General features: G+C 47.0%; 1 pseudogene across 1 annotated transcript; it reads right to left on the bottom strand.

The window, feature by feature from the left end:
* LOC110261307 lies at window positions 1-17,495 on the bottom strand (annotated as a pseudogene). The gene is made up of 5 exons (XR_002345360.1): window positions 17,442-17,495; window positions 13,736-13,861; window positions 9,888-9,983; window positions 7,055-7,198; window positions 1-5,635 (listed from the first exon to the last, which is right to left on the bottom strand). The product of XR_002345360.1 is annotated as a zinc finger protein 264-like (transcript).

Raw genomic sequence — 22,664 nt, 5'->3', positions numbered from 1 at the left:
TTAAAAATTGAATAAATTGTAATTAAAATTTGTGGTATAAAGCTGGAACAGTGCTAAAAAAAATACATCAATAATCTCAGCACCCCTCAAAAAATAAAAAAAGCAAAATACAACCGAAGCAAAATAGAAGACAGAATATCATAAAGATCAGAAAAGAAATCAGTGTTATTAAAAAGAGTAAAGCAGCTGTACAGCAGACACTGGCACAATATTATAAAGGAACTATACTTTAATTAAAAACATTAATATATCAGGAACAAAGGTAACTACAAAAAAAGAAAATAGAGAAAAATCAAAATAAAGTGCTGTTTCTTTAGGATAATCAGTAATATCAATAAATGTCTAAGAAGATTGACAATGATTAAAAAAGATAGTTGAGGAGTTCCTGTGGTGGCGCAGTGGTTAACGAATCCGACTAGGAACCATGAGGTTGCAGGTTCGGTCCCTGCCCTTGCTCAGAGGGTTAAGGATCCGGCGTTGCCGTGAGCTGTGGTGTAGGTTGCAGACGTGGCTCGGATCCCGCGTTGCTGTGGCTCTGGAGTAGGCCAGTGGCCACAGCTCCGATTAGACCCCTAGCCTGGGAACCTCCATATGCCGCGGGAGCGGCCCAAGAAATAGCAAAAAGACAAAAAAATAAATAAATAAATAAATAAATAATCCATTATCGGCAATCATTTAAAAAAAAAAAAAAAAAAGATAGTTGAGGAATTCCTGTTGTGGCTTGGCAGTAACCAACCCAACTAGTGTCCATGATGACACGGGTTCAATCCCTGGTCCTGATCAGTGCATTAAGGATCAGCCGTCGCCATGAGTTGTGGTGTAGTTTACAGATGTTGCTCAGATCCCAAATTGCTGTGTCTGTGCCTTAGGCTGGATGCTAGCCTGGGAACATCCATATGCCCCAGACAAAATAAATAAGTAAATAAGTGAAATAACAAGAGAGTTGACCTATTTCCAAAATCAGGAATAAAATGGGATAAAAGTACAGACCCGTTGCCATCAAAAAGATAATAAAGGAGTTAATGATCTGGTGTGGTCTCTGTAGTGGTGCGGGATCGACCAACTGGCCCATTGGTGTGGATTAAAGATCCCAGTTGCTGAAGCTATGGCAGTTCCCTGGATGTGGATTTGATCCCTGGCACAGGTACGTCCATCCATATGCCATGGAGGAGGCTGGCAGGGGTGAGGGTAATAAGGGAATACTTTCAACAAGTCAAGAAACAAATTAGAAAACTTACACAAAATAAAACATTTCCTCTCGGAGTTTCCGTCATGGCTCAGTGTTTAACATATCCGATTAGGAACCATGAGGTTGCAAGTTTGATCCCTGGCCTCGCTCAGTGGGTTGGGGATCTGGCGTTGCCGTGAGCTGTGGTGTAGGTCACAGACGCGGCTCAGATCCCGAGTTGCTGTGGCTGTGGCGTAGGCCAGCGACTATAGCTCCGATTGGACCTCTAGCCTGAGAACCTCCGTATGCCACGAGTATGGCCCTAGAAAAGAGAAACAAACAGAAACAAAAAAAAAAATTTCCTCAAAAAGGACCAACTATCCAATTCATCCAATATGAAAAAGATACTCTGAATAACTGCATATTTATCAGGTAATATGTAATTTTAAAAGTATCCAGAACATCTCCAGGCACAAATGGTTCACTGGAGAATGCCAAAAAACATCAAAACAACAATTAAAAACAATTACACACAGTCTTCCTGCAAAATAGAAGAGAACAATCCCTCCCAACTCAACTTGGGAAGCAACTACTTGACACCATAACCACACAATGAAAGTAGTTAAAAACAAGCAAACAAATACTAAGAACTATTCATCATCAATCAAGGGATTAGAGGAAAAATTGCTCAAAAACTATAAATCAAATGGAATGCTTTAATATAATATGTATATAAAAAACTTATATTCCACAGCCAAGTGGGGTTTATTTCAAGGATGCAAGGCTGGTTCAATATGCAAAACTCAGTGCACTACATCACATCAATTAAGATACTGAAGAAAACTCAAGATGATCATGTCAACCGGAGATAAAGCATTTGACAAAACTCAACACTCATTCACCATAACAAAAATCTCAGCAAATTAAGAACAGAGGGAAACTTTCTAGACTTGTTGGAAAACTCTATGGAAAAAGAACCTTACACCTAACATTGCACTTAATGAAAAACTGAACGTGTTCCCTCTAACATCAGGAACCAGACAAGGATATCCTTTATTACTCTGATTCAACATACTGGAAGTCCTAGCTAATGCAGTGAAATAACAAGTGCAGAGACAGGAAGAAATAAAACTAATTTGGAGTTCCCGTCATGGCTCAGTGGAAATGAATCTGACTAGTATCCATGAGGACGCAGATTCACTCCCTGGCCTCTCTCGGTGGGTTAAGGATCCAGTGCTGCCATGAGCTTTAGCGTAGTTTGAAGATGCAGCTCAGATCTGGTGCGGCTGTGGCTGTGGTGTAGGCCAGCAGCTACAGCCCCAATTCCACCCCTAGCTTGGGAAACTCCATATGCCACAGGTGCAGCTGGAAGAAGACAGAAAAAAAAAAAAGAAAAAAAAAAAGGAAATAAAACTAATTTGCGGTTGCCATTTCTACACAGAAATGCCAAGGATTCTATCCAAAGAAATGGCTAGAAACAATAAGAACTGAGTTCAGTCGTGAGTGCAAGATACTGAAATATTACTCCAGGAACAATTATCTTTCGGAATACTACTAAAGATCACATGGAAATTGAAAGTTTATGTCATCTGAAAAATCACATGGAAAAAAACCCCACCAACTGCTTAGACATAAATAATAACAAAAATGTATAAAACCTGTACTGTTGAAATTTATAAAATGCTAAGGAACTATCAATAATTACTTAAATAGGAGTTCCCACTGTGGCTCTCAGCAAGTTAAGAACCCGACTAGTCCCCATGTGGATTCAGGTTTCACTCCTGGCCTCACTCAGTGTTGCTATGTGCTGGTGTTGCTATGTGCTGCACTGTAGGCTGCATATGCAGCTTGGATCTCAAGTTGTATAGATTATATCTGCAGGTCCGACTCATCCCTAGCCCAGGAACTCCCACATGCCACAGGTGCAGCCATAAAAAGGAGCAGGAAAGGAAAAAATTAAATAAATGAAGGGTCATATCATGTAATGTGTTCATGGTGCTACTTCTGAAACTGCTCTACAGGTTTACATCGATTTTGATAAATATGTGGGCAAGATTTTTTTGCATCCTAAGATCTGTAGCTGCCAGCCACAGCCACAGCAATGTAGGATCTAACCCATGTCTGCGACCTACAGCACAGCTCATGGCAACACCGGATCTTAACCCACTGAGAGAGGCCAAGGATCAAACCCACATCCTCACGGATACTAGGTGGATTCACTTCTCCTGCACCACAACAGGAACTCCCTCATTTTACCCAATTTTAAATTTTACTGTATAGCTATATAAATTAAGTACACAATACACTGGATCAATAAAAAGACTGAATGCGTAGTGGTTAAAGCCACCAAAAGAACAGCCGGGTTCTTCCAAAAAACTAAAGCCTGAAAAGCCTTAACCGGCATGATAAAATGGGCCCATCTGTCCTATGTGCATCCTTAGCTGCGTAAATACCTGCCCCCAACCATCTAACTCTCCAGACACCGGACAGCAATGACTGTATACGCACAAGACACAGGAAGGATCAAGGCCCTTTGCCTCTGAAATAACACCCCCTTCACCCCAAGTAAACTAAGGAATCCATGACAAAGTGCCGAAAGCTTGACAGAGGAGTCTCAGAGAAACTGTGTTTGCGATACATTTTCTCTTCTAAGTCTCCACCTTCTCTTTATAAAAATTCCTGAGATAATACTGCAGTGTAAACTAAGGAGAAAAACAGTAGCTAAACAAACAGTCTCTCCCTCACCGATGAATTCTGAGATGCAGAATAAGGCTTGACGCTGTGCCAGTCTCTCAAATGCGTCTTCACACAACTGATGGATGACCTGTGACAGGTTCTCTCATCGTGAAGATACCTGTGGGGTTTCTCTTTGGTATGTACGATCAGACGTTGTGGTAGATGTTTTCTCCTGCAAAAGAGTCTCCTCGGGGTTTACATTCAGAAAGTCTTTTCCCAGCAGGAGTTCTCGGAGGGTGGCTGAGGTTTGGTCACCTGGGAAGGGTCTTCCCACATCTGTCACGCTGACAGGGTTTCGCCCAGTATGAACCCTTTGATGCTGAGTGAGGGAGGAGCTGCGACTGAAGGCCTTTCCACACTCACTGCACTTGTAAGGCTTCTCTCCCGTGTGGATGATGGCGTGTCGAATGAGGTTGGTGCTCCAGCAGAAGGATTTCCCACACTCCATGCATTCATAGGGCTTCTCGCCACTGTGAATCCGCTGGTGCCTTGTCAGGCCTGACCTGCGGTTAAAGGCCTTCCCACACTCCGTGCACTCATGGGGCTTCTCCCCAGTGTGGACGCTGAAGTGCCGAATGAGATCTTTCCGAGTGCTAAAGGCTTTTCCACATTCTTTGCACTCAAAGGGCTTCTCGCCAGTGTGGGCCCTTTTATGCAAGATGAAGGTGGAGCAGTGGGTGAAGGCCCTTCCACACTCGGTGCACACAAAAGGCTTCTCCCCGGTGTGAATCCGCTGGTGCCTCTTGAGGTAGGACCTGTGGTTGAAGGCCTTCCCGCACTCGAGGCACTCGAAGGGCTTCTCCCCGGTGTGGATGACGTAGTGGTGAATGAGGGCGGCGCTCTCACAGAAGGCCTTGCCGCACTCGCTGCACTCATAGGGCTTCTCCCCGGTGTGTGTCTGCTGGTGCCACACGAGGTACGACTTGTGTTTGAAGACCTTGCCACACTCAAAGCACTCGTACGGATTCTCGCCGCTGTGGACGATGTGATGTCGAAGGAATCCGGGCCTATGTCGGAACACCTGCCCACATTCTTTGCACACGAAGGATTTCTCCCCGGTGTGTCTCCTCTTATGTAAGACAAAATTGGAGCGGTGGGTGAAGGCCTTTCCGCACTCACTGCACCTGTACGGCTTCTCTCCACTGTGGATCCGCTGGTGCTGGGTGAGGTAGGACTTGCGGTTGAAGGCCTTGCCGCACTCCATGCACTCGTAGGGCCTCTCCCCAGTGTGGATCATGTGGTGCTGGAGCAGGTGCGTGCTCTTAATAAACGTTTTCCCACACTCCGTGCATTCATACGGCTTCACCCCAGAGTGAATCTTTTCATGCCCAGCAAGAAGGTGTTTCTTGTTAAACACTTTCCCGCATTCGTTGCACTTAAAGATATTTTCCTCTTCCTGGATCATGGCATCTTTACCCGATCCACCTGAGTCACGGTCAGGGACAGCTCCTCCTGGAGGGAAGGGCTCCTGCACACCCCGTGAACACACACCATCAGCTGTCCCTGAGCGGCCATGTTCAGGACTCACTTTCCCAGGAAGCTTTCCCCTCTGGGAGGCTATCCCTCGTCCAAAGGGCCCTTCCTGCACTACCAATGGCCCACCCTGATTCTTGGTTCGTCCCGACTGAGGGTCCCCTAGGCCTCCTTGTGTTGGTTCCCGGAGGGAGGCTCCCTCAGGGACGGCTGGCTCCCAAGGGCTAGGTTCTCTGGTCTTGGGTTTCCCTCTGTCACCTGAAAAAAATCCAAGAAACAGGGCCCATTAGTAATACCAACAAAGAAGAAACAAAATCAGCATTTCAGTGAAAAAACAAACCAAAAACAAGGAAAACAGTGCCTCTGTGTGTTAGGGTTGCTATCCCTGAATCTAAGGAGTGTAATTGCTTTTTTCTTGGTCACTGAACTGCTGAAAGCTTGAAAATGGCCAACCAAGAGAAAGTATAAACAAGAGTAAGAGGATCTAGGCCTTCCCGTCATGGCTCAGGGGTTTAAGGATCTGGTGTTGCCGTGAGCTGTGGTGTAGGTTGAAGCCTTGGCTCAGATCTGGCATTGCTGTGACTGTGGTATATGCCACAGCTGTAGCTCCAATTAGACCCCTAACCTGGGAACCTCCATATGCCGCAGGTGCGGCCCTAGAAATGACAAAAAAGAAAAAAAAAAAAAAAAAAAAAAAAAAAAAACCAAAAGGGTAAGAGCATCTAGGTGAGATGATGGAGGATCTGGAGTGAAGACGCCAGTACAATTTCATACTGGACATGGCTGGACAGAGTAATAACACCTGTGTCTTTTCAGTCCGTTAACCAAGTACGTTCGATGTTGCTGTAAGAACACTAGGAGAGGGCATCTAATGTAGCCCTGGCTACAGTCAGGAAGTGTAAAATGCAAAGTTAACTGGCTCCACAAGTTCCCATTATGGCTCAGCAGGAGTATGACTAGCATCCATGAAGACACAGGTTCCATCCCTGGCCTTGCTCAGTGGGTTAGGGATCTGGCATTGCTGTGAGCTGTGGTATAGGTCGCAGATGTGGCTCGGATCTGGTGTTGCTGTGGCTGTGGTGTAGGCCAGCAGCTTCAATTGGACCCCCAGCATGGGAACCTCCATATGACCCAACTGTGGCCCTGATAAGATAAAAAACTGTCTCCAAAGAAAAATATGGTCTTTGTCCCACCTCTAAGGAAGTAACTTGAAAACCTTTGGTATCCCCAGAGTGACAGGTGAGTCTCTGTTGTTCATGGTTTGCACCTAGGGATGTGCCTACTTTATGACAACAGACAACTTATCATGGGCCTCTGGATAGTTTATACTAAAAAGATGGCACTAGGCTTGAGTATGGTCTGGCCACACAAAGACCAACCATGTAATCAGAAAGCTGAGGCTTTTGGGAGTTCCCCTGAGGGGCAGTGGGTTAAGGATTTGGTGTTGTCTCTGCTGTGGCCTGGGTTGGATTTCTGGCCCAGGAACTTCGCATGCCTCAGCAAAAAAACAAAAACAAAAACAAAAACAAAAAACAAAAAAACAAAAGGCAGAGCTTTGAACCACGGGGTAAATCAGCTGGGCTCTAGAAACGAAAGGAGGGCTGCAGACGGAGACCCGAGTACACCAACTCAATCAACCGAGCTTTTGTAATGAAGGCTCAATAAAGATCTGGGTACCGAGGCTCTGCTGAATTTCCCTGGTTGATGACTCTTCGGGCACAGACGGCCACACATCGATCCTGGGAGGTAAGGAGCTGCTGAAGACACGGAAGCTTCGCGGTTGGAATACCTCCAGGCCCCCTTCTAATCTGTATCTTTCGCCTGTAACAAACATGATCTGTTTTGTGAGAATGGCAGGTGTTAGGGGAATTTCATGGGTCTTCCTCGCAGATCGTCAAACCTGAGCAGACTGGGAAAGCCTCGACTTGGAGCTGTGCCAGACCACCTGGGCAGGCCTGGCAGTCTTGGAGCTCTGTTCTGAGCCTTGAGTCTGCCAACTGTGTGCAGGAAGAGATCAGGGAGTCAGTCCTGCTGGCACCACAAGAGCTGCCATGGGAGTTCCTGCTGCCTTGCAATGGGATCAGTGGCGTCTCTGCAGTGCTGGGACACAGGTTTGATCCCCGGCCCAGCAGACTGGGTTAAGGATCCAGCACTGCCACAGATGTGGCTCGGATCTGATCCCTGGCCCAGGAACTCCATATGCTGCAGAGAGAAGGTGGGAGGGGCTCCACAGTCCCAGGTCACAGAACTGTCACAGGCCCTGCAGACCAGGAGGATGGCATCTCATCGATGAGAATCCAGGGCCAGGTGGGGGAGAAGGGAAGCTGATTCCCATGGTTCTAACCTGGGTTTCAGTGAGGCAGGAGGGGAGCAGGACCCGGATAGACATATTGGTGAGTAGACTGACGAGATACAAATGATCTAGATGGAGAAAATGATACTGCTTTACCTTCTGAACACACTAAAGAGGAGTGAATGAAGAATTCAAAGTGAGGACGGGTGTCATTCATTATTAGAGAGATGCAAATCAAAACCACTCTGAGGTACGACCTTACACCAGCCAGAATGGCCATCACCCAAAAGTCTACAAACAATAAGAGCTGGAGAGGGCGTGAAGAAAAAAGAACACTATGACACTGTTAGTGGGATTGTCAATTGGTGCAACCACTGTGGAAAACAGTATGGAGAGTCCTCAGAAAACTAAAAATAGAACTACCATTTGATCCAGCAATCCCACTCCTGGGCATCTATCCAGAGAAAACCATGACTCGCAAAGACACATGTACTCCAATGTTCATTGCAGCACTATTTACAATAGCCAAGACGTGGAAACAACCTAAATGTCCATCGACAGAGGAGTGGATCCAGAAGATGTGGTACATATACACAATGGAATATTACTCAGCCATTAAAAGGACGAAATACCAGCATTTTTAGCAACATGGATGGACCTAGAAATTACCATGCTAAGTAAAGTCAGCCATACAATGAGACACCAACATCCAATGCTTTCACTGACATGTGGAATCTGAAAAAACGACAGACTGAACTTCTTTGCAGAACAGATGCTGACTCACAGACATTGTAAAACTTATGGTCTCCGGAGGAGACAGTTTGGGGGGTGGGGGGATGTGCTTGGGCTGTGGGATGGGAATCCTGTGAAACTGGATTGTTATGATCATTATACAACTACAGATGTGATCAATTCATTTGAGTAATAAAAAAAAACAAAAACAAAAACAAAGTGAGGGCTGGGGAAACTAGAGAGAGGTGGTCAAAAGGTACCAACTTCCAGAGAAATAAGTACTAGGGTTCTAATGTGCAACCATAGGACTGTAGCAAACGCTGCTGTGTGATAGAAAACACTGTTGGGAGAGTAATCCTAAAAGTTCTCTTCATAAGTACAAACACTTTTTTCCTTTTTTTTTCTTTCTTTCCTTTTTATTTTATCCATATGATAAGATGGATGGCAGCTGAACTTACTGTATTAATCATTTTACAATACGTGTAAATCAAACCACCGTGCTATAACTTATACAGTAATGTATGTCAACTGTTTCTCAATAAAACTGAGAGAAAAAGAGAAAGTTGAAAATATAAAATTGACAGGACTTTCCTGGTGGCCTAGCAGGTAAGGATCCACTGTTGTCACTGCTGCGGTGCAGGTTAGACCCCTGGCCCTGCATGACATGGGCACCGCCGAACAAACAAACTGACAATTCTACCAAAATGATTATATAAATTCAGGACAATTCCCCCTAAAATACCAACTTGAGTTACTGTGGAACATGACAGCCTGTAGGATTTGCATGAAAACTAAGGTGAGAGAGAATAAGGAGAAGGGCATCTACCTTATAGTAGGATTACAGCCTTTACCAACAGGCCATGGAAAAGAAATAGAGGGCTCAAGAAAAAGACAGAAAAGGAGCTTTGGTAGATGGCAGACCAGCATCTTCATAAGAGGGAGGAATATAGAGTGAAGGGAGCCGGAAACACTGGTGACGCGCTGGGCATGGAAAGACTATACTCCTCGCAGAGGCCGGGGTAAAGCAGAGGTGGTACCAATACACAGTGGAATATTACTCAGCCACTAAAGGAACGAAATAATGGCCTTTGCCCAACATGGATGGACCTAGAAATTATCATGCCAAGTTAGTTAGACAGTCAGACACCAACGTCAAATGCTATCACTTGCATGTGGAACCTCAAAAAAGGACACAATGAACTTCTTTGAGAACAGATACTGACTCACAGACTTTGAAAAACGTATGGTTTCCAAAGGACACAGGTTGGGGGGATGGACAGGGGGTTTGGGATGGAAATGCTATAAAAACTGGGTTGTGATGATTGTTGCACAACTGTAAATGTAACAAAATCCACTGACTAAAATGAAAAACAAACAAACAAACAAAAAACTATACTCCTTACGTGCACACTGAGGTCAAAGGGTTCCATGGCCTCCCCTGGGGACCAGGGCCAGGGCCTCCCCCCGCCACACCTGGGCTCCTACCTGGACAGGTGCTTTGGGAGAGGTCTTTCTGCACCATCCACAGCTCCCCCCCGTGCTCCAGCTGGCAGATCAGCTCAGGTCTGGGAACCGGACACCCTGTTCATGGAGGCAGGAAGAAGATACTGGATTTCTGTGAACATGAACACCACCTCTCAACCGAGTCTGGGAACTCAGGCTGTGGCCGGGAGGCCAGGAGGACGCTGCTTCCGTGCACACAGAATGCCGAATCCGGACCTGGAAACCAAGGGCAAAAGCCCCACTGCTGGGATTCCCAGACCTCAGCCTGTATGTAGTGCGGGTTGTGTGGACGGCACAGATTCTCTGACTTCCAACGCGCAGAACTCAACACCCTTCAGGTGTGGCCAGGAGACCTGGAGAATACGACCCCTTCAGTTAATCCAAGTGCATCTCAACCCCTTGTGCGTCTGGTTCACGTCCAAGTGAAAGCAGACTCCGGAGGGGAGGCCTGGATAGCAAGAGAGTGAAAAACCACCGCAAGAGGAGTTCCCGTGGGTCTCAGCAGTAACGAACCCCAGTAGCATCCATGAGGATGTAGGTTTGATCCCTGGCCCTGCTGAGTGGGTTAAGGATCTGGCGATGCTGTGCTGTGGTGTAGGTTGCAGATGCAACTTGGATCTGCTTGGACCTGGCGTTGCTGTGGTTGTGGTGTAGGCTGGAAGCTGCAGCTCAGATGGGACCCCTAGCCTAGGAACCTCCATATGCCTTGGGTGTGGCCCTAAAAAGGGAAAAAAAAAAAAAATTGCCCCATACTAAAAAAAAATGTTTAAGGGAGTTCCCTTCGTGGCTCAGTGGTCAACAAACCCAACTAGGATCTGTGACTAGGTGGGTTCCATTTCTGGCTTGCTCAGCAGATTAAGGATCCTGCGTTGTGGCAATCTGCAGTGTAAGTAGCAGGTTCAGCTCAGATTTGGTGTTGCTGTGGCTGTGGTCTAGGCTGGGAGCTGCAGGCATCAATTCAGCCCCTAGCCTGGGAACTTCTGTATGTCATTAGTGTGGCCGTCAAAAAAAAAAAAAAAAGGAAAGAAAAAGAAAGACAGAAAAATCCACTCTCTTGGGATAGAACATTATGGGGATGTAACAGAAAAAGAGAGTATATATATGGATGAATGGGTCACTATGCTGTTCAGCAGAAATTAGCACAATGTGGTAAAATCACCTGTAATTTGGAAAAAGTAAAAAAAAAAAAAAATTTATTATTAATCTTGATACACTATTAAAAAAGAAGAAAAAAAAAAAGTCTCCTGCATTCCTCTGTTAGATGCGAAAGCCAGCAACACTTCCCTAAATATTAGGTCACCATGAAACAAAGGCAGCAATGAAATTGAAACAGTGTTATTAACTCACTGAGAGCTCAGCCTCCTGCTGCTCAGGGCTCCTAGCCTGAGGCTACTACCTCTGCTGAAAAGGGGAAAGGTGCTGGGGGTGGGGGTGGTGGGGATGAAGGGAACGGTATCTTAAGAATGAGCCCTTAAAACAAGAAAAAAGAATGAGCAGTAAACCCTGAATTTCCATCAAACACATTCAGGAGGCAGCAAAGTGATGGACTGGATACATGAGGGTGCCTGGCAATGCAGCTGAAGACGTGTCCCTGCACCCTCTGAAACACGGTTTCTTCACGGAGCAGGACTGTTCAGTCAGATAATCTCGTTGGGAGATGGGAGGAAGCTGGCCTGTGAATCCTAAGGGTTTTAGTGGCATTCCAGGCCCTCCACCCACTCCAGGTGGGTTAACAGCAGCCACACCCAAGTGGCTGTCACAACCAAAACCAGCCCCAGATGTTGCTGAGCTTCCTCTGGGAGCGCAGCATCTTCTGCTTGAGACAACTGGCTAAGGTTATGAATAGGTTTATGAGATCAAGTGAGAGGGATGGGGCGGTTCATGAGGCCTGGGGTGACAGTGCTGGGCCAGGGGGGCCCCGGGAAAAAGACAAAATGCCCAGAACACCCGCAGGCAGAGAACAGCCCCCGCAGAGGCCTGAGGCAAGTGTGTCAGGGCTGCGCAAGGAAACAGCAAGAGTCTGGAGCAACAGGGGGCTCCAGGCGAGCACGGGAAACAGGAGTGAAGAGGTCGGCAGCGCCAGAGAGTTTGACTGTTGTACTTTCAAAAGTTGGTTGTAAACTACCTAGCAATGCCAAACGTTTCCTACTTTTGTGCCACCTCCACTCCTTGACCACAGACCATAACCCAGTTCTCTAGCGCGGGCATGGCTTCCCCTGAGCCCTGGACGGACAGCCCTCCTCAAGCTGCTGTTTCGCAGGCCTGGCACCCCTGCCACTGGGGCTGGGGAGCCCTCTGCTGAGCGGGACATCCCGGCCATCCTGGGGTGCGGAGTGGCACCCCGGACTCCAGCCTAGAAGCCGGCCCCACCACACCCCAGGCCTGACACTCAGACGAGGCTGCAGCCACGGCCCGACGTCCCCTGGGGACAAACCCACCACCAGAGGCTGCGCGGCACTACTCTCTCCTGCGGCAGCAGAGGATCTCGGCCGGGACTCAGGCACAAGAGACAAGCATGGAGGCGCACGAGAACAGAGAAGCCCCAGAGCCGAGAGCCCGGCGTGGAGAACGACACCCGTTGGCCTGAAGGCAAAGGCCTCCTGGGAGCCCGCCTGCCTCGCCTCGTCCCGGAGGACACCCGGCACTCACAGCCCTGCTGGCTGGGTCGGGCAGGACCCGGAGCCAGCGGTCTCCTCCAGTCAGCTCCCCCTCTGGAAGGTGAAATAACCTCACACGGAGGCCAGTCTGTGCGGGGCCCTGGGGAGAGGCTCAGGGAACTAGGGACTCGAGCAGCCACTCCTGCCTCGAGGACACCCCCAAGGAGTCCCCCAACAGGGGAAGAAGAGAAACAGGGTACCTATGCCAAGAAGTAGCAACAAGGCACCTGGGGCCCCAGAGAGCAGGGACCGGGGTGGCCACTCCTGTCTTAAACGTGCTGAGGCGCAAAAGACAGGGTTGGGAGCAGAGTCAGAGGGAGAAGCCAAGATGAGAAGCCAGGGCATATGTGTAGCAACATGGATGGACCTAGAAATGACCACACTGAGTAAAGTCAGACAGAGAAAGACTAAGGCCCTGTGGCATCACTTTTATGTAGAATCCAATAAAAAAAAGATACGAAAGAACGTTTTTCACAAGCTGAAGCAGGAGTTCCCTTCATGGCTCAGCGGTAAGGAACCCGACTGGTATCCACGAGGATGTGCATTGCCATGAGCTGTGGTGCAGGTCAAAGACTCAGCTTGGATCCGGCGTGGCTGTGGCTGCGGCACAGGCCAGCAGCTGCAGCTCTGATTCGCCCCCAGCCTGGAAACCTCCATATGCCGTGGGTGTGGCCCTTAAAAAGAGAAAAAAAAAATTCTGGGCATAATCCTGGTGGTTCCCAGTTGGTATACCAGGCCCTGATACAGCCCGGCTGGAAATTCTGCTTTCGGATTCTACAGATCACCCACATTTCCTTCCACCGCTTTCTAGAAGTCAGAGGGACAACACATTTCTTTATCAAAGGACACTGGGGAGTTTCCGTTGTGGCTCAGTGGTTACCGAATCTGACTAGGAACCATGAGGTTGCGGGTTCGATCCCTGTCTTGCTCCATGGGCTGAGGATCTGGCGTGCCGGGAGCTGTGGAGTAGGTTGCAGACGCGGCTCGGATCCCACGTTGCTGTGGCTCTAGCGGAGGCCGGTGGCTACAGCTCCGATTCGACCCTATCCTGGGAACCTCCATATGCCGTGGGAGAGGCCCAAGAAATGGCAAAAAGACCAAAAAAAAAAAAAAAAAAGAAAGAAAAAAAAGGAAGCAGCAGGTCTCCCGCACCAGGGACTGCATGGGACCTACCCAGAGATACCAGCAGCCCTCGTTTTCCAGCATCACCTCCTGGTACAGGGTCCGCTGAGCTGGGTCCAGCTGTCCCCACTCCTCCTGGGTAAACGTCACAGCCACATCATCGAAGGTCACAGACACCTGCAATGTCAAATCGAGACAACGGCATGAGCCTTGGGACAGGTGGATGGAATCAGAGCTTGTCTCTGCATGGCCGGTAGAGCCACGGAAAGGTCAAGGCCCTAATAACTGAGCACGTCCAGAAGGGCCAAGCTGGGCTGCAGGTGAGGTGGACATAAAACGACACAGACACACCTTGGAGATAATGCAGGTTTGGTTCCAAACCACCCTCAATAAAACAGTTTTTTTCAGTTTCTCAGTGCATATCAAATTCAGTTTACACTATAGTTTAAGCTCGCAACACGATAAGGTCTAAAAGAAAAACGCAGATGAAAGATAAGACAACGTGGAGTTCCCATCGTGGTTCAGTGGTTAACCAATCCGACTAGGAACCATGAGGTTGCGGGTTCGATCCCTGGCCTTGCTCAGTGGATTAAGGATCTGGCGTTGCCGTGAGCTGTGGTATAGGTTGCAGATGTGGCTTGGATCCTGAGTTGCTGTTGCTGTGGCTGTGGTGTAGGCCGGCAGCTGTAGTTCCGATTAGACCTCTAACCTGGAAACCTCCATATGCCACAGGAGCGGCCCTGGAAATGGCAAAAAGATAAAAAAACAAACAAACAAACAAACAAAAAAAAACAAGACAAGACAATGTAAACACCTTAATTTAAAAATACTTTTTTTTAGGGCCACACCCACGGAACATGCAGGTTCCCAGTCTAGGGGTCCAATTGGCGCTACAGCTGCTGGATCCTTAACCCACTGAGCAAGGCCAGGGATCAAAACCGCAACCTCATGGTTCCTAGTCAGATTCATTTCCACTGCACCACGACGGCAACTCCTAAAAATACTTTATTGCTTAAAAAACACTAACCATCATCTAAGTCTTCAGTGAGGCAAGCTGAGGTAAGCAAATGCTACCGAAAACACGCTAGTAATCTGACACAATTGACACAATTGCTGGACAAGGGATGTCACAAATTTTTATTTTTGGGCATACCTTGGGCATATGGAGGTTCCAGGCTAGGGGTCGAATCAGAACTGTAGCTGCCAGCCTTCACCAGAGCCACAGCAACACAGGATCTGAGCCGTGTCTGAGACCTACACCATAGCTCACAGCAACGCCGGATCCTTAACCCACTGAGCAAGGCCAGAGATTGAACCTGCAACCTCATGGATACTAGTCAGGTTTGTTACTGCTGAGCCATGACAGAACTCTGCCACAAGCCTTCCATTTTGAAAACAGGGTAGGAGTTCCCTTCGTGGCTCAGTGGTTAACGAATCCGACTAGGACTCATGAGGTTGTGGGTTCGATCCCTGGCCTTGTTCAGTGGGTTAAGGATCTGGCATTGCCTTGAGCTGTGGTGTAGGTTACAGACACAGCTTGGATCCTGCGTTGCTGTGGCTCTGGCGTAGGCCGGCAGCTACAGCTCCAATTGGACCCCTAGCCTGGGAACTTCCATATGCCTACAGTGCGGCCCAAGAAATGGCAAAAAGACAAAAACAAAAAAACAAAAACAAAAAAAAAAAAAACAGGGTATTTACAAAGCATAACAAAGCAAAGTATGCCTATAACGTGAGATAGGAGCCTCATATGCAGAAGCCATTTGAAAATGACACAAGTCAATGAAAATGCCACTGGAACTATTAGATGCAGACAGAAAAGGTTTTTGAATGTCAAATGACTGAGTAAGTAATGATAACAATAATACCAGGAGTTCCTGTTGTGGCTCAGTGGAAACAAATCTACTAACATTCCTGAGGAGGCAGGTTCGATCCCTGGCCTTACTCAGTGGGTTAAGGATCCGGTACTGCATGAACTGTGATGTAGGCCTCAGACGTGGCTCGGATAAGGTATCGCAGTTGCTGTGGTATAGACCAGAAGCTTCAGCTCTGATTCATCCCCAAGCCTGGGAACCTCCATATGCCGTTGGTGAGGCCCTAAAAAGATGAAAAAAAAAAGTAAAAAAATGAAACAAAACTATACTATCAATAAAGCTGAAAAGAACAGTAGCTGATCATCACTGGTCTTGCTATGTCCTGGCCAATGCTGAGGGCTGTATGTCATATCTAAAAGTAATCAATCCCTTCCAGTTTTGGGGGTTTTTGTTTTTATTTTTTTGCTTTCTTAAGGCTGCATCCAGGCATAAGGAAATTCCTGGGCTAGCGGTCAATTTAGAGCTGCAGGTGCTGGCCTATACCACAGCAACTTGGGATCCAAGCCATGTCTGCGACCTACACCACGGATCACAGCATGCCAGATCCTTAACCCATTGAGCAAAGCCATGGATCAAACCCGAGTCCTCATGGATCATAGTTGGTTCCTTAACACTGAGCCACAACCGGAACTCCACTCTTTCAGTTCTTTTTTTTTTTCCTCCCGTTTTTTTTGTTTTGTTTTTGTTTTTGTCTTTTTTAGGGCTGCACCCAAACTTTTATTTTTAGGGGCACACCTGGGGGACATGGAGGTTCCCAAGCTAGGGTTGAATCAGAGCTGTAGCTGCCGGCCTACGCCACAGCCACAGCAACGCGGGATCCAAGCTGTGTCTGTGACATACACCACAGCTCATGGCAACACTGATCCTTAACCCACTGAGTGAGCCAGGGATCAAACCCACAACCTCATGGTTCCTAGTTGGATTTCTTTCTGCTGTGGCCACGATGGGAACTACATCTTCCAGTTCTTAAGTCATCATTTTCACTAGTAACTCTTGATGAAAAGCACTCCATGTAGACTAAGGATAAATAAACCATTTATGCCTCATCCCTGATTACCATACAATGTATTTTTAATAAATGAAAACTCCGGAGTTCCTGTTGTGACTCGGTGCTAACCAACCTGTCTAGTAACCATGAGGACACAGGTTTGTTTGATCCCTGGCCCTGCCTAAGTGGGTTAAGGATCAGGCAGGCATTGCCTTGAATTGCGGTGTAGTAGGTTGAAGAAGTAGCTCGGATCCTGCATTGCTGGGGCTATAGTGTAGGCCTGCAGCTACAGCTCTGATTGTACCCCTAGCCTGGGAACTTCCATATGCCACGGGTGTAGCCATAAAAAGCAAAAACAAACAAACAGACAAAAACCAAAAACAAAAAAAAAAAAAGAAAATTTTCTGGCATGCAATCATATAGCATCCTGTACGACTGCTTAGGTCACATATTCACTTTCTCTTGTTTGGATTTTAAGCTGGAAGTAGGCTGAAACATTAGGAAAAAGGTCAGTTATTGACCAGTCCGGTCATTTGGGGCTCTGTTTTAGATGTCATGTTCACCTTCCTGGTCTGTCTCTAGGGATAGACATCTGGCTACTGGCAAGTCTGACTTCAACTGGCAGGATTCCTGGGTCGCTGATTGTAGATAAGGGCTTGGATTCCTGGGCAGGTGGTCTGTCAAAGTTCTCTTTTCATATACTGGGTGTCGGTCGTCCACCTGTACGTTCCGTCTCGCCTGTTCTAAGACCGAGGTAAAGTCAGGACGAGTCAGCCCCCCGTGCCGGACACACACACAACTGCAAAGAGATACCTAGTGCCTTTCTTCACCCACGCTGCGCAGGAACCTTTCTGAACCAGCAGAGAAGCAGCAGTGCCACCAACATCGTCCCACTCACCCGCGCCGCCTCCATCCACGCTGCCGCCATCATGGGCCCCCGAGGAGACAGCGGCGCGGGACAGGCGCCCCTGAGACGGGTCCCGCGGGCTCGGCGACCGACACGTCTTCTCTGCCCGGGAAAAGGGATCGATCACAAGGAGGCTCCCGACTCGCGCAAAGGAGCGGAGGTGAGTCCTAGCCTCCCTTCCGGTCATTCGCGAAGGGGCGCACTCGAAGCGGCCACAGACCGCCAATGCCCACCCCACAGCTGGCGTGGACGGAACCGTCGCACGCAAGTGACGTCCGCCAGCAAGGAAGCCGGAAGTCCCGCCCTCCGCGGAAAAATGTCCCCGCCGGGGGCCGTCATTGGCCAGAGCCGGCCTCTAAGGCGCGGGGCCAGCCTTCTGGGCAATGTAGGTTTTTTCTCTGCCAGCCATGAGCGGCGGCGTCCGGTCTGGAGGAGCTCTTCCAGGTGTAGGAGACTCAGCCAGAACACGAATCAGATCCGCCGCTTCACAGGGGCGCAGCTGCGGGGCACCGAGGGGAAGGACCGAGACTGTGCATTCTTACCCCTGCGGACACTGAGGCTCTGGAGGCGGAGCCGCTTGCCCGGGTCGGTCAGGCCAGTGTAAAGGCGCGAAACCTCGCCCTGGCTCGCCTGGGGACGTCCTTGTTGTGCCCTTCTCTCCTCTGTGGAGACTCCCTTGGAGGATGCGGATAAATGAGCAGTCAAAATAACCGCGGAAAGGAGGACGCCGGAAGTCTTCTTCCCACGCAACGCAGGCAAAGCGAGCCGGCGCTCTTGGGCATTTTTTGGCCCAGCGCCGCCTCCACATGATGCACTGAGTAATGGAGTTGGCGTGGAGCACCCAAGAGTGGATTTGCCATCCCCTAAGGTGCGGGGGCTGAAATTTCAAGCAGTGAGTTGGCGTTGAGCACCCAAGAGTGGATTTGCCATCCCCTAAGGTGCGGGGGCTGAAATTTCAAGCAGTGCAGTTTGCGATGTCTGTAAGAAGCACTAAGTATTGTTTCCCTTATTCACTGAACCCATGTCTGACCTTAGGCAGAGAGTTCCTGCCTGGATTTGAAACCCGCAGCTTGTGTGGATTTCTAGGCTAGGGGACAAATCAGAGCTGTAGCCTCTGGCCCAGGCTACAGTCACAGAAACGCCGGATCCAGTCACCCCTGAGCAAGCCAGGGATCAACCTGTGTCCTCATGGATACTAGTCAGATTCATTTTCCACTGACCATGACTGGAACTCTTGAATCCCTTGTTTTCATGCAGTAGGTCAGGGCATCTGTCAACTCCTCATTATCTCTGTGAGCCAAGCAAAAGCAGTGTGGAAATGAAGCCTCCACGCAAAGATTATTTATCTGCTTCCACATCTGGAGCCTCCCAAATCTCTTTGTTTCCTATTTCTAGGTCAGTTCCACTTATTCAGGGAAGTCCCTCAAAGCCTTTCATGTCGTTTTCCACAAGCTATAGAGCAGTTAAATTCTGCTGCTTATGATCAAATAATCCAAACTTATAGACACTCTTAATATTCTGGGGATAATTAGGGTATCTGAATGTGAAGTTGTAGGATGGAAGTTATTATTATATAAAGTTTACAGAACGAGGAGTTCTCATTCTGGCTCAATGGAAACGAATCTGACCAGCATCCATGAGGATGCAGGTTCGATCCGAGGCCTCAGGTGTTCAGTGGTTTAAGGATCTAGCACTGCCATCAGCTGTGGAGTAGGTTGCAGATGTGGCTCATATCTGGTGTTGCTGTGGGTGTGGCATAGGCCAGCAGCGGCAGCTCTGACTTAAACTCCATATGCCGCGGGTATGGCCACAAAAATCCAGTAAATAATAACTTAAGTTTACAGAATGAAAATTCAGAAATGAAGAAAAAAGCAACCTGTACACTCATGACAGCCGTAAGTAGTGACCTCCACCAGCCCACAGTAAATGCAGGAAGCCCAGAGCCCTGAGCCCCACCTCACTGTGGCTGTCTGATGTTCATCCAGTGTATGGCTCTTCTGCAGCTCCTTGTAGGAAATCAAACAGTATACTTCTAAATAACCCAATAGAGGCAAGGGAAGTCTCAAAAAGAAACAAGGGATATTAAAAATTGAATAAATTGTAATTAAAATTTGTGGTATAAAGCTGGAACAGTGCTAAAAAAAATACATCAATAATCTCAGCACCCCTCAAAAAATAAAAAAAGCAAAATACAACCGAAGCAAAATAGAAGACAGAATATCATAAAGATCAGAAAAGAAATCAGTGTTATTAAAAAGAGTAAAGCAGCTGTACAGCAGACACTGGCACAATATTATAAAGGAACTATACTTTAATTAAAAACATTAATATATCAGGAACAAAGGTAACTACAAAAAAAGAAAATAGAGAAAAATCAAAATAAAGTGCTGTTTCTTTAGGATAATCAGTAATATCAATAAATGTCTAAGAAGATTGACAATGATTAAAAAAGATAGTTGAGGAGTTCCTGTGGTGGCGCAGTGGTTAACGAATCCGACTAGGAACCATGAGGTTGCAGGTTCGGTCCCTGCCCTTGCTCAGAGGGTTAAGGATCCGGCGTTGCCGTGAGCTGTGGTGTAGGTTGCAGACGTGGCTCGGATCCCGCGTTGCTGTGGCTCTGGAGTAGGCCAGTGGCCACAGCTCCGATTAGACCCCTAGCCTGGGAACCTCCATATGCCGCGGGAGCGGCCCAAGAAATAGCAAAAAGACAAAAAAATAAATAAATAAATAAATAAATAATCCATTATCGGCAATCATTTAAAAAAAAAAAAAAAAAGATAGTTGAGGATTCCTGTTGTGGCTTGGCAGTAACCAACCCAACTAGTGTCCATGATGACACGGGTTCAATCCCTGGTCCTGATCAGTGCATTAAGGATCAGCCGTCGCCATGAGTTGTGGTGTAGTTTACAGATGTTGCTCAGATCCCAAATTGCTGTGTCTGTGCCTTAGGCTGGATGCTAGCCTGGGAACATCCATATGCCCAGACAAAATAAATAAGTAAATAAGTGAAATAACAAGAGAGTTGACCTATTTCCAAAATCAGGAATAAAATGGGATAAAAGTACAGACCCGTTGCCATCAAAAAGATAATAAAGGAGTTAATGATCTGGTGTGGTCTCTGTAGTGGTGCGGGATCGACCAACTGGCCCATTGGTGTGGATTAAAGATCCCAGTTGCTGAAGCTATGGCAGTTCCCTGGATGTGGATTTGATCCCTGGCACAGGTACGTCCATCCATATGCCATGGAGGAGGCTGGCAGGGTGAGGGTAATAAGGGAATACTTTCAACAAGTCAAGAAACAAATTAGAAAACTTACACAAAATAAAACATTTCCTCTCGGAGTTTCCGTCATGGCTCAGTGTTTAACATATCCGATTAGGAACCATGAGGTTGCAAGTTTGATCCCTGGCCTCGCTCAGTGGGTTGGGGATCTGGCGTTGCCGTGAGCTGTGGTGTAGGTCACAGACGCGGCTCAGATCCGAGTTGCTGTGGCTGTGGCGTAGGCCAGCGACTATAGCTCCGATTGGACCTCTAGCCTGAGAACCTCCGTATGCCACGAGTATGGCCCTAGAAAAGAGAAACAAACAGAAACAAAAAAAAAATTTCCTCAAAAAGGACCAACTATCCAATTCATCCAATATGAAAAAGATACTCTGAATAACTGCATATTTATCAGGTAATATGTAATTTTAAAAGTATCCAGAACATCTCCAGGCACAAATGGTTCACTGGAGAATGCCAAAAAACATCAAAACAACAATTAAAACAATTACACACAGTCTTCCTGCAAAATAGAAGAGAACAATCCCTCCAACTCAACTTGGGAAGCAACTACTTGACACCATAACCACACAATGAAAGTAGTTAAAAACAAGCAAACAAATACTAAGAACTATTCATCATCAATCAAGGATTAGAGGAAAAATTGCTCAAAAACTATAAATCAAATGGAATGCTTTAATAAATATGTATATAAAAAACTTATATTCCACAGCCAAGTGGGGTTTATTTCAAGGATGCAAGGCTGGTTCAATATGCAAAACTCAGTGCACTACATCACATCAATTAAGATACTGAAGAAAACTCAAGATGATCATGTCAACCGGAGATAAAGCATTTGACAAAACTCAACACTCATTCACCATAACAAAAATCTCAGCAAATTAAGAACAGAGGGAAACTTTCTAGACTTGTTGGAAAACTCTATGGAAAAAGAACCTTACACCTAACATTGCACTTAATGAAAAACTGAACGTGTTCCCTCTAACATCAGGAACCAGACAAGGATATCCTTTATTACTCTGATTCAACATACTGGAAGTCCTAGCTAATGCAGTGAAATAACAAGTGCAGAGACAGGAAGAAATAAAACTAATTTGGAGTTCCCGTCATGGCTCAGTGGAAATGAATCTGACTAGTATCCATGAGGACGCAGATTCACTCCCTGGCCTCTCTCGGTGGGTTAAGGATCCAGTGCTGCCATGAGCTTTAGCGTAGTTTGAAGATGCAGCTCAGATCTGGTGCGGCTGTGGCTGTGGTGTAGGCCAGCAGCTACAGCCCCAATTCCACCCCTAGCTTGGGAAACTCCATATGCCACAGGTGCAGCTGGAAGAAGACAGAAAAAAAAAAAAGAAAAAAAAAAGGAAATAAAACTAATTTGCGGTTGCCATTTCTACACAGAAATGCCAAGGATTCTATCCAAAGAAATGGCTAGAAACAATAAGAACTGAGTTCAGTCGTGAGTGCAAGATACTGAAATATTACTCCAGGAACAATTATCTTTCGGAATACTACTAAAGATCACATGGAAATTGAAAGTTTATGTCATCTGAAAAATCACATGGAAAAAAACCCCACCAACTGCTTAGACATAAATAATAACAAAAATGTATAAAACCTGTACTGTTGAAATTTATAAAATGCTAAGGAACTATCAATAATTACTTAAATAGGAGTTCCCACTGTGGCTCTCAGCAAGTTAAGAACCCGACTAGTCCCCATGTGGATTCAGGTTTCACTCCTGGCCTCACTCAGTGTTGCTATGTGCTGGTGTTGCTATGTGCTGCACTGTAGGCTGCATATGCAGCTTGGATCTCAAGTTGTATAGATTATATCTGCAGGTCCGACTCATCCCTAGCCCAGGAACTCCCACATGCCACAGGTGCAGCCATAAAAAGGAGCAGGAAAGGAAAAAATTAAATAAATGAAGGTCAT

The sequence above is a fragment of the Sus scrofa genome, chromosome 6, assembly GCF_000003025.6.
Source record: "Sus scrofa isolate TJ Tabasco breed Duroc chromosome 6, Sscrofa11.1, whole genome shotgun sequence".
NCBI classification, from domain to species: Eukaryota; Metazoa; Chordata; class Mammalia; order Artiodactyla; family Suidae; genus Sus; species Sus scrofa.
This window is presented reverse-complemented; position numbering and strand designations above follow the sequence as displayed.